This window comes from Parus major, chromosome 4, assembly GCF_001522545.3.
Source record: "Parus major isolate Abel chromosome 4, Parus_major1.1, whole genome shotgun sequence".
NCBI classification, from domain to species: Eukaryota; Metazoa; Chordata; class Aves; order Passeriformes; family Paridae; genus Parus; species Parus major.
This window is the reverse complement of record NC_031771.1, coordinates 46815053-46827109: the sequence shown is the minus strand read 5'-3', so window position 1 is coordinate 46827109 and position 12057 is coordinate 46815053. Positions and strand designations below refer to the sequence as shown.

Genomic DNA, 12057 nt, shown 5'->3' with positions numbered 1-12057 from the left:
TACTATGGTTTGTTTCTTGGGCCATGTATCATTTGCCTGGGAAACTATAAGGACTAGAACAATAATCATTCCAAGCAGTTGATGCAATCTGTGAGCTGTGCATGGGCACAAAACCTCAGCTCTCCCATTTGAACAGTGTGCAGGGAATCTCCTATTGCTCAAGCACCTGCCCTGAGATGCAGAGTCCAGGCAGCAAGTGCCATCCAGGCTGTCTTCCCCGCTGAGAATTTGTCCCCACTGGGCAGTGATGAAACACAGTGCAGCCTGCCACTTCTTGCAGATCTCAGAGACTTATACTCACAAAGGACACCAAATACAACCATCTAGTCATAAAGGGACATAATTCTGGTAGCTTTGCACAGAGAACTGAACTTTCCCCTAAACAGTAGCAACTAAAGGGCAGTAAAATAATGACTGATAGAAGTGTTGCCTTTTTACAGCCACATGGCTGATAACAGTCCTTAAAATAGCTCGTGAGACATAAGCTTCAGTCAGTAAGGGAAAATATTTAATATGATCTTATAAAATAAATTATTTTGTTGGCTTACTGTCACGGGAAACAGTTTCACTAAATCACAGGCAAATTTATATTTTGAATGTTATCGTACAGTGGTTTGGATTGGAAGGGACCTTAAAGATCATGTAGTTCCAACACCCGTGACATGGGCAGGGACACCTTCCACTAGACCAGGGTGCTCAGAGCCCCCCATCAACCTGGCCTTGAATACTTCCAAGGATGGGACATCCACACCTTCTCTGGCCAACCCGTTTAAGTACCTCGCCACCCTTATAGCGAAGAATTTCTTCCTAATATCTAATCTAAACCTACTGTCTTTCAGTTTAAAGGCCTTCCCCCTTGTCCTATCACCGGATGCCCTTGTAAGAAGCCCCTCTCCAGCCTTCATGTAGGCCCCCTCTAAGCACTGGAAGGCTGCTATAAAGTGTCCCTGGAGCCTTCTCTTCTCCAGGCTGAACCAGCCCAACTCTCAGCCTTTCCTCTTAGAAGAACTGGCCTTTCTCATCATCTTCATGGCCCTCCTCCAGAGGTCCATTTTTTCTTATGCTGGGGTCCCCAGGCCTGAACACAGTGCTTTGGGCAGGTTCTCATGAGAGTGGAGTAGAGGGGCAGAACCACCTTCCTCAACCTGTTGGTCAGCTTCTTTAGATGCAGCCCAGAATACAGTTAGAAGGTACTCTGCATAAATACTATGACCTTTCTTTCTAGCAGACAGACATTTTAATGAGGACTATGACAGTGCTTCCTTTTGGGACCAGCCCAATACAATATGCCTCCCCCTGCAGCACCCAAAAGCAGGAGAAGCAGTTCCTGGGATAGGGCTTGGAGAGCTGGTAAAGGACAAAATGCACGTCATCTGTGCAAGCAACTTAACAAAGAAGCTAGAATATGGCCAGAGAAGTAGGGTAAATGAACACCATTAGACCTGGTTAGAGCATATGGTCCCTAATTACCACTTCCAGAATACTTTGATGTCTTTACAGAGAGATTACATGAAGTTCAAAATGACTTGTTAATAAGTAAGATTTTTGTAAGAATTTGAATAGTGAATGAGTTACAGAGACCTCTAAGTTACATAGGTAGCTTTGAAAACTTCCCCTCAAGATAATAAATGCATGTCCCACCACTTGCTAAAAAGCCTTTCTTCTGCAGTGGCACAGTATTATTTGCACACATTTTGTAGCCATGTTTTTATTCTCTGACTAACTGAAAGTAGCCTCTGTGTATCACGGTGTATGTTGTGCAAGAGCACATTTGGAATTTGCATTTTTTAGATTACCAGACAATAAAAAAACCTGAGATTGCACAGATATGCACCACCCTTCATTAGAGGTAGTGATATTCTCTCCCACCCAGTCCTGCCCAACCAAGACAATATTGCACATACGCCTCCAGACAATGAGCCTACCACACCTTTTGCCTCTAATTAAAATTATTAAGTTAAGATGGAAAGAAATCCATTTCAGTCTGTGCTTGTTAGCCAAATGTCTTGATAAAACTGAACATGTTCTGCTGCTGCCCACCATCTGTCCTTACAAATACTTTTTGAAAACACTGAGCAGGAAAACAGATTTGTCATTACTTCCACAATTTCATGCCATGCCCTCAGGTTTTTCTTTATGCAGACCAATAGAATCCACAGAATGGGATAAATTTTTCTCCTACTAAAACGATTTTGCACTCGACACATTTCAGTAGAAAAGATTCAAACCTAATACATGTAGAAAGCTATGCAGAGCAATAAGGATATCCTTATTGAGAACAGTATTTTGGGGCAATCTTGCTTCTCCTGCCTCAATTCATTCCTCGCATATTCTCAGTTCCCTCAATGCTAGATAAGCTCTCATGGAAGCAGTGTGACTCCCTGTCTTTAACAATGAGGCTACTTTTCATAGCTGTGCAGGCTTTGAGACATCAAAACAATGTACATCTTCTCAGCTTTCCCTTGTTGCTGAGAATTCAGTCACCTGCAAGAAAACATGACTTTTCCATGACTGAGGTAAAAAAACCTCCTAGACAACCATAGCATCCACTCCTGCCATGATTCCCAGTACTTTGCCCCCATACACTGAAAAAATCCCAGCGGATGCAACACAGCAGCCCAGCCACTGATCAGTATGGGCTGCCAAGAAGGTCGATGCTCTTTCTTATGCAGACTCCCTACTGAATTTTAAGTACAGTCACCATCCCCAGGCTTCCAGTGAGCTGCTTTAACTATTGTGCCATAGGTGCCTTAAAAGCTTCACCGCAGGTACAATGTTATAGTCGAATGGTGTTTGTAAGACAAAGGAAAATGGACTTTGCCTGAGGCTGATGCTAATCTCTAGAGAAAAACAGGAATATCTCCTACTGCTGCAGGACCAACTGTGAGCTCTCTTCCCATCAATTATTGCGATTTCTTCTTATTTTTTCGAACTACTCTTCTTTCTTATCAGAGAAGCTCTTCCCAACAAATAAGTGGGAATTACTGTTAATTCACAATGGATGTGAATAAACAGTACCAGATACAAAAATTATCCCATCACAAGACGAGAACTGGCTCACACAGGTGCAGGTATTAAATTCCTCAGGGTGTGAGTTCAGGCAATACAGAGGGCACTCTTTCTTTGGCAAATTTTGGTGAGATAAAGGCAGAGTGTGAAGATTTCTGGAATACCAGGGCTGTTTAAGAAAAAGGTGCTGATCTGATATTAAATCAGTGAGTGTTGGCTAATCCCACTGCATTCCAGATCATCATTCCAGATGAGGCCAGGGCTGCTTAGGAAGGAGCAGTACCTCTTCCTCCTCAAACCAGTGCAGAGCTCTGCTTGCTGCTAGAAGGGACAAGAAGAAGAATATTACAGAAAAGTCTCTAATACTAAATGCAAGAAGTGTGATATTTTTTTTGAAGTAGAAAAATACAAGGAGGTCACAAGGAATGGCAGCAGCAAGATTTAAAATTATAACAGATATATCTAAAAGGCTTCTAGACAAAGCATGCACAGGAAAAGGGCCTTTTTTCAGTCTTCTATGAGTTAAACTCCATTTGCAAATTCTCTCTAGAAATTCCTTAGGAGCAGGCTTTCCTCTGCAATTTCTGGTCCCATCCATTTCAGGTTAGACTGGAAATATTGAGAAAGAGGCTCCTGACTCACTAACAGCCCAGTCTTTCTCAGGCTATTGACTCCCTCATATTCAAATCCACAAATTTCTCAGGAAGTACAGATACATGAGTCTGAGGATGTTATCTTGTAAGGCAGAACAGTAGACTGACTTCAAAAGTCAAAAACAAAATTTTGCATCATTGCCAAAGCTGTGTCTGTGACAGCCAAGGTGAGAACAATGAGGAAAAGTGAGGATGAAAATGGGCACTCTGTTGTGAATGAAATTTGTTTCCATTTCCTCTACTTGTGTTGAGGTTCTCGAGGCTTTTTGCCCCTCCCCTCTTTGTTTTCAGTTACATTTAAATGACATAGTCAAGTGACTATTTTGAGCTATCCAAAGCTTTCTGGAGGCAATGGGAAGGAATTATACTGACTTAATCTATTGGGTTAATATGACATTTTTGGAAATGTAACTGCATGTGATATTCCAAATACTACTTCCTACACTGCAGTAACTTCACACTATACCTAGTTACTGCAGCATATAGCTGTCTCAGATGATGTCAAAAGTTCACAGTTTACCCCGCAAAATCTCAGTAAACAGACAGAAAACTTTATGTCAAATTTCAGAAGTAGGGAGGGGAAACAAAAACAAAATCCAAAACCCTAATCCTTACCTTCTCAAATGACTCAAGTTCTGGAGTACACAATGAGAGAAAACTATGTTTGCTTGTTGTGAGAGGGAAGAAAATCATAACACGCCTGCAATTACTTTCTTACTGGAAAAAGAAGAAACTAAAAGAGAAAAACTATAATTGAGCAAAATTTTTCACAAGTTGAAAAAAGAAAATAAATACCATAAATACATCCTTTTGTGTCTTACAAAACAATTTGAAAACCATCTTTCATCCATTTCTAACTAGAGCTGTGGTTCTAGCTTTTACAAGAGCAGTAATGAAACTGTTTCCTGAACTCCTGTATAATTTCTTTAAACTTTTCCTCCTTATTGCTTCTGAACACTCAGCATTTTACTTTTTTTTCAAATGAGTATCATTAAACACATACGACTCATTAGTAATGATGGCTCAGTTTGGGACAACATTGGCGGTTTCCTCTCCCAGCTTTCTGCCCTTGCTTTCTCTTGGTAGTTAGTTATTCCTCTTGCTTCAGGGGTAGCTCAGCAGCACATGAAGCTCCTTCACAACTCAAGTTTGGAGGAAACCAGGATTCATTTCAATTTCCTCTAGTACACCTACCTCTAATTTATGGCAGCTCAGCAACTGCTTCTGAGCAGACACAGCCTCTGCAGCAGAGGCAAAAGCTGCTGAGAGAAGAGCAAGGCAGATTTCCTGGCTGAATTCAAAGGAGCAGGTGAGGTAAATTAGCAAATGCCATGTGTCGCATTAAGGAAATTTGAGGAGTAATGCACTCAATGAAAACAAAACAGAGCTTGGCAGCAATCTAAATATTTGGAGGGTGGGGGAGGGAGGAAGAGAAGGTGCTACAGGACAATTAAGAGTTGTTAGATGATCATTCAGATCTGGAAAAATTGCTTAAAGAGGAGTCCCCTGGGAGATACAAAATTAACCCTTGATAATCTATTTATAATTTCCCATTATTTTTAAGAAAGTCCGGGTAAAACAAAAGATATTACTGCTTTAACAGGTACCCCAGCCCTTTGGATCAAGATCTACTGGTTTTGAAATGGCAGGGGTCAGTACACAAAGAAAGCATCTGGAGATGTTTACCACAACTTTTAAAACATGTTACTTGAAATTGATTTTCTCAAAGATCATGTCTCAAAAATTCTCCTTGTTCTGTGGCAAAGTATAAAACAAAGCCATGGTCCTCTGGCTTTATGACTTAAAAAAATGAAGCAAAAGAAGTAAGATTGCTCAGCTGGTCTTCTGGACTTAAAATTAAAATTAAAATTAAATACTGTCTTTACATGTAGGCTGAAAACTATTATACAAATGAAGAAGGGAACATTCCTTGGAGATGTGGCTGATTATTTTCCTAAACTGATATATCATCAGCAGCCTAGAAGTCACCCTTAGAAAGAATGTGGCCTCACAACATTTAACTTTGTATATCCAATCCCTTTTTAAGAGTTTTTGTTTTCTTAAATTGGTATTTGAATTGTATTCGGCACTTATTTACTGAGAAAACAACTGTGTATTGTTACAGGAAGCTGCACAGGTGACAGTTTAATTTAGAGAAGAGTAGCAGAAAAACTTCTGCAAATACCACATTAAGAATTGATTCTCTAAAAAAAAGCAGGCAGTTTTGTTCTTACTGCCAAAAAGGTATTTGCCTGTCCTATATTTCATTCTGGTTTTCCTGAGGTAGGTTTCCTAGGAAGTTCTTGAGGTCAGCAAATGAAATGTGCGTAGCCAGCCTTATGGAGTTACTAAGAATATTTCTCAGTAGGCTTTAGGCTTCTGGTTCACCAGCACAAGTTTAGGTAGTCAGAGACAAGGAGGGGTGACAGTAGGCGACACAGATTTTGTGCTGGAGTAGCAGTGTCTCCAGGGAACCACATAGGCTCAAGCAACAGCTCTAAGCACCTCTGTGGTTAAGGCTAATTTGCCATTACAAACATTCAGTCAGGTAAGAGCATTCGTAATTGTGTGTTATATTAATACGGGGTTGGGTTTCTTTAAGGAATTATAAAATTCTGGCTCAAGAAGAAAAAGGCAGCATTAGAGACTGCATCTTTTAGTGCTGAATCATCTCAGACAGAGAGTCTGAAGAAAAGGTTGCTGTTGACTGCTTGTATATATTTTAAGTTATACCTGGTCTTGTAAGTATAGAGCAGCCACTGGATACTACAAGAAGGGAGCCAGTGCTGTATGTCCTATTATCTGGTTTCTAATCCACTGCTGGTAAGTCCTGCAGAAAACTGTTAAAGCAAACACTAGCAAATTAGCCCATGTAAAAGACAGGAAGAAAGAAACAGACCAGAAATTAAGCACTACAGTGTAGAGGCACTACATGTTATTGATGGATTTGCTGTCATGAGGATTGCATTGTCTTGCATTCACCACCAGTTTCTAACTCCCAGCCATGTGTATGTATAAAGCATGGGGGTTTTGGTCTGGTAATTTTTATATTCCTCATAATCTCTGCTCTTTTGTGATTTTCACTTTGGTTTTGATATCATACAAAATACATCTTGTTCTGAAAAGTGTAAGAAACTGGTGATAAAAATCATTTATGAGTGAGCATTGGCAGACTCACCTGGCAGAGAAACTGGCTTTTAACCTTGCATAGGGAGGGAGGATCTGGTTGAGTACTCTGCAATAGGTGAAGCTCTGCTGAGCCGTGGGACAGCTGGAAAACTCCCTGGCAGCTGAGATGTGAGATATGCCAGCTTCTGTCTGGATTTCCAGAGTGTGTGTCTGGTAGGACAAGGTCCACAGTCATGTTAGGCTCCCATTCTCAAATTTTTCCTCTCATGAGCAGCTCTGCTATCTTTAGATGCATTATTTGCTGCTACTTCCACCAAGCCCTAGTTCCTCATTTAACAAAGACAGATTCCCTGAAATTTTCTTATGCTTTCCAGCTTATTAAAAGGGATAAAGCTTAGAAGATAAGAAGAAAAAGCCAGTCAACTTTCCACTATTCTTGTCATGGAGATATGTAATCATGAATTACTTTAAATGGGAAGTTTAATGGAAAAGGACTAAAGTATTATAATGGAAAGGGATGGTTAGCTCAAACATAACAGTGTGTAAATGCATAAGCTGAAAGGTTCAAAAGCAGCCAAACCCACTGCAGATCTCTCTAGCCCAGAAGCAGGAGGCTGAGTAATACTTACGTTGGCTGGACCCAGGTGGTGCAGTCAGGCCTCAATAGCTGCTCTTCTATAACACCACTTCTGTGGCAACAAAGAGCAGACATGAGTTTACTGGGGCTTGCTAGCTCAGGCTCAGTCAAGGCCTTTCTGGACCAGTTGCAGCCCTACACATGCCTGCTAAGGCACTTTTGAAACCACATTTCATTTCATTTCATTTACTAAATGACCAGGTAACCCATTCAGAGGCACTGGAGCTGACTGCTCACATGTACATCACATTTGATGAAGAATCTCTGCATGGATCTCAGACAGATAATGTCCAGCACATCTTTTGTATCTTTATAGGAGAAACTCCTTTCCCGCATTGCAGCCTGTGTGTTCCTTCTGTGATCTTTATAGAAGGAACTACACACACAGCTGGTATATAATTGCTACCTAAAAAGGACCCATATCTCAGTGTAAACAAAGCACAGAATAAATGGTTTAGCTGTATAAAGTGACAACATAATAAACATATTCTCTTTTCCTGTACATTCATTCTGGAGTATCTGCTTATATTTGAAAACATTTATGGTGTTGAAAATGATTTTTAATTGTTCCACAGCATCTGCTTCTTTCAATAGAAAGTAATAGCTGGCCACACTCCATATGATTCTTTACTCAGGCAGTGTTGCAAATTTAAACAGGAATTGGGGAAACTGCAAGAAAACACAGAGCATAATGAAAATTCAATAGCATATGATATAATTAGGCCACAGCAGTGCAAAATCCAACACAGACTTAGAGAGCTGCTCCCCCAGACCAACAGCAAGATGCTGTGCTAGCTAGTAAACCACAGTGCACAGGGAAGACAAGGCACCTCTGAATGTCAGTGCAAAACCCTGGCAAGGAGACACCTAATTCCTGCCATCAGCTACCTAAGGTATTGCCAGACTTCCCTCAGAGGTGCACAGTGGAAGGACAATGGCAATCATCACAAGTTGCAGCAGAGGAAATTCTACCTAGATATGAGGACAAAAATGTTCACAGTGAGACTAATCCAACACTGGAAGAGATTTCCCAATGGAATTGTGGAGTCTCAATTCTTGCAGATATTCAAAGCTCAGCTTCATGTGGCCCGGAGAAACTTGCTATACTTGATAAGTTTGAGGAAGAGTTTGGATTGGATGACACCCCAAAGTCTCTTCTGACCTACATTGTCCTGTGTTTCTGTGGACCCCTGTCCAGAGTCTGGGATGCTCATGGAGAAATGCAATTAGGAATATTTGTTTATTGGGAACCCATCCCCAAGAAGTCTCTCCCAAAGAAAAGTCCTGTAACCATCTCCTCAAAAAGGAAAAAGCAAGACTAACAGTTTATTTTAAAACTCATGACAGTGGTGATGCCAGTACCCAAGTACTAGATCATATCCTGCTGCCTAAAGCACTTGCCCAAGAAATGGCTATCTTTAGTGACCTGAGTGGGCCCAAAAAAATACAGGGAAGCCATTAAGAAATAAGGATTCTGAAGAAAGGTTCAGGGACATGAAGGAGCCTAGGCCTATGGTGAAAGGTTAATGTCTCCTTCCAAGAAATATCTCCAATCTGGCTCATCTGGCTCTGGACTGTCTTTTGCATGGGCTGAGATGAAGGAATAGCCATGGAGATGGGGGTATGCCAGGCTTTATTTCCTTCCCAGATCTGCTGTAGCCCCTGGGCTGCAGTCACACTACCCCTGGTTGCTCCCTTCCTGGCCCTTTGACTCATGTATAATTTATTCTGCCAAGAACCAGCTTCAACAACAAGCTCTAAGTTTCCTCCCCTCCCACAGATGCTTATTAGACTGCTCTCTTGGGAAATGTACACTTGAGCTTCTCTAGACTGAGGAAGACTTAATATTGAGGTTCCCCTGGGCAGGCACCCTTAACCAACATGTGGCATTAACTAAAAAACCTCACATGGTTGTGCCATTACCTCCTCTATCATAACTAGGGCCTGTTTTCAAAGAGCTTGGCCCCTGCTGAGTTCTGCAGGCAGCCAAACGCCATCCGTGGGTGTTAGGTGTGCTCTGGGAACAGGGAATGGGATGGGCCCTGAGGGAGTGGGGCTGAGAGCAGCCAGCTTCCTGTACCCCACCCTTCCCAGCACCCGGACACAGAGCCATATGGGCTGTGGTGCTTCAGGCCAAGCAGTGAAGCAGAGCTGGAGGTGCCCAGGCCGTGTCAGAACCTCCCTATGAGCACAGGCAGCCCCAAACTTTGGGAGCAGATGCAGAGTCTTCTTGGATTTCGGATTTGGAGACAGGTGGCTGCCTGACGTGCGTTGTGACACAGCCAGTTTATACACCTACAACTTCTTTGGACTTTGATGCTCACATCCAGTGCTCTGCTTGAATCACATTTTGGGTATTGTGCCACTTTCTTAAATGCTCTGTAATCCATTTCTTCCCTCTCCCACTAAACCCTCTCAGCTACTGTCCTTTCTTTCCTGCCATGGTACCCTCTGCCTGGGCTCTCCATACAGTTTTCCCAGTGGGTGTTTTCTCTCCATACAGCTCCCCAGCAGACTGCTCTGCCTGGGCATGGCAGGACACTCTGGTTGTGTGACCAGAGTGGTCCTGGCACTCCAGTTATTGAAGCAGCCCACAGGACCCACAGACTGCTTCAGAGGGACCCCCAGGTTCTGACAGATCCCTGTAACTACCAGAAATAACTTCAGGTCTAGACTGAAAAAAAAAGCCCCAGCCTGTACCAGCTTCTGACCTTCGACTTTCTCTACAGCTCAGTCTTTGCCTTCTGCCATACACACCATGTGCTATAATTTCTTTATTATTATTTGCCACTTGTTCCAAAAGAGCATTACTACGGTCTCATGACAAAAGCAGCATGGACCAAATGTGCCATCTAAGTTCTTTGTGACCACATTTAAATATTAAAATTATTTTTGATTTTGTTCTTCAGAGAGTGAAATAATGTCTTTCAACTTACTCTTCTGTCAGAAATGTGCCCAGACATCTGTTTGCAGACTAAACCTCTTGGTTTTCCACTTTGGAAGGCACCAGTGGCACTGGTGGAAGGCACTGGTGTTCCGGTATCCCCATCCAAGTTTCTTTTGTGGGACTCACAAATCTTTCCATCCTTGACAGTTGCATTACAGCAAAGCAGGGAATGAGTCAGAATCTTAGTCTAGGAAATTATCTAATTCCCTTGTCACAGAACATGATGTGTGCCTACTTCTTCAATTACTTTGTCTCTCACTCTTCTTGACAAAACTGCTATTGCTTTGGAAACATTTTGACTTAAAAAAAATAAATCAGAAAACAAATTCATTTAAATGAAAATTACACCCAGACTCCTACTTCACAGTTTCCTATTTTGGGGTCCCATTTAAAAAAAACATCCTTAATCTCCATGTACTTTTCCTGTTCTTTCTCAGTGATGAGCTTTACATGGTACAAAATGTACCATGAATAGTAGTATTCTTTTATGAGTACTACTCATAAAAGGCCATGAGATGACAGCCTTCTGTACTCTACCCTATGAGACTCCAACTAGAAGTTAAAAAAACAGAGCAAAACCGGAGTTTTCCTCTTTTGAAATAGCATAATATCCATTAGTGACAAGAGGCACAATTCAAAGAAACTTCAGGATGAAACAGAAGGGCTGGAACACTGCAGAGAATAGCAGAAACCCAATCATACAGGGACTGGAGCGGTTGACACAGGGACATCCAGATAGGGTTACCTAGAGACAGCACAGCACTAAGTACACTGGCACATGGCCAGAGATAACAAGCCTACTTACCCCACTACTGAGCAAGGTATGTTTTTCTCTCCAGTGCTCAACGATCTGGCTGGATTTACCATCTTGGGTTTAATACCAGTGACACCAGATGTGAGTGTACCTGCTCTGCAGTCCTGGTATTGAAAAAACAATTGGAAAAACCCAAGGGGGCTCTGCAGGTAGCCCACTGGAGTTGAGCAAAGCTCCTTAGGATAAAGACTTTATTATTAGCAGGGTGAAAAAGATCAGGGTGGGAAAGACTAGGACAGTGGAGAAATAGGAAGGAAGGAGGAACAGGACTGCCTCATTTAACACTGATAAGGTCACTTTAGGTGTGCTGTTTAATTTTGTCCTCAGACTCTGCAACATAACTGCAGAAAACCTGCCAGAGCAGAGCTGGCTCAGCAAGCAGTGGAGCTGTGCCTGTGTGACATTCCTCCTAAACCCACAAGTGCTGCTGATCCCCAGCTGGCTCTGCTGTCCAGTAGAATAATGCCCAAAAACACCAGCAAGTAATTGAATGTTAACTGGCCTGGCAATTTATGGTGCACAAATGGTGGTATAACCATGTAGCAGAGAAGTGTCAGGGTCAACTACCAATGGGATACTTTTAAAAACCTCAACAAAAGGGCTCTCATACTAACCTGGGAAGCTACATCATGTTTTTTCTGTGTTTATGATGGGCACTATTTTCCACTCACTGGACTTCCTGTGTCTGTCATACACAGACACATTGGTTTAACCTGTGTGTTGGTACTCACACCTGGCCTTGATCACTAGTAGCTCAATGGGAGACCTCCCTCTACGCCTCACAAGGGATCTGGCCCTTTCTTTCCCTTGTGCACAAACAGTGTGGTGTGTCTAAGCCTTGAGGTTTAGCCTTGAGAAGTGCCCCTGA

General features: G+C 42.2%; 1 long non-coding RNA gene across 1 annotated transcript; it reads right to left on the bottom strand.

The window, feature by feature from the left end:
* Positions 1 to 679: 679 nt before the first annotated feature.
* LOC117244333 lies at positions 680 to 4683 on the bottom strand. The gene is made up of 3 exons (XR_004497205.1): positions 4666 to 4683; positions 4278 to 4395; positions 680 to 3330 (listed from the first exon to the last, which is right to left on the bottom strand). It is a non-coding gene; the product is annotated as an uncharacterized LOC117244333 (long non-coding RNA).
* Between the last annotated feature and the right edge of the window lie 7374 nt (positions 4684 to 12057).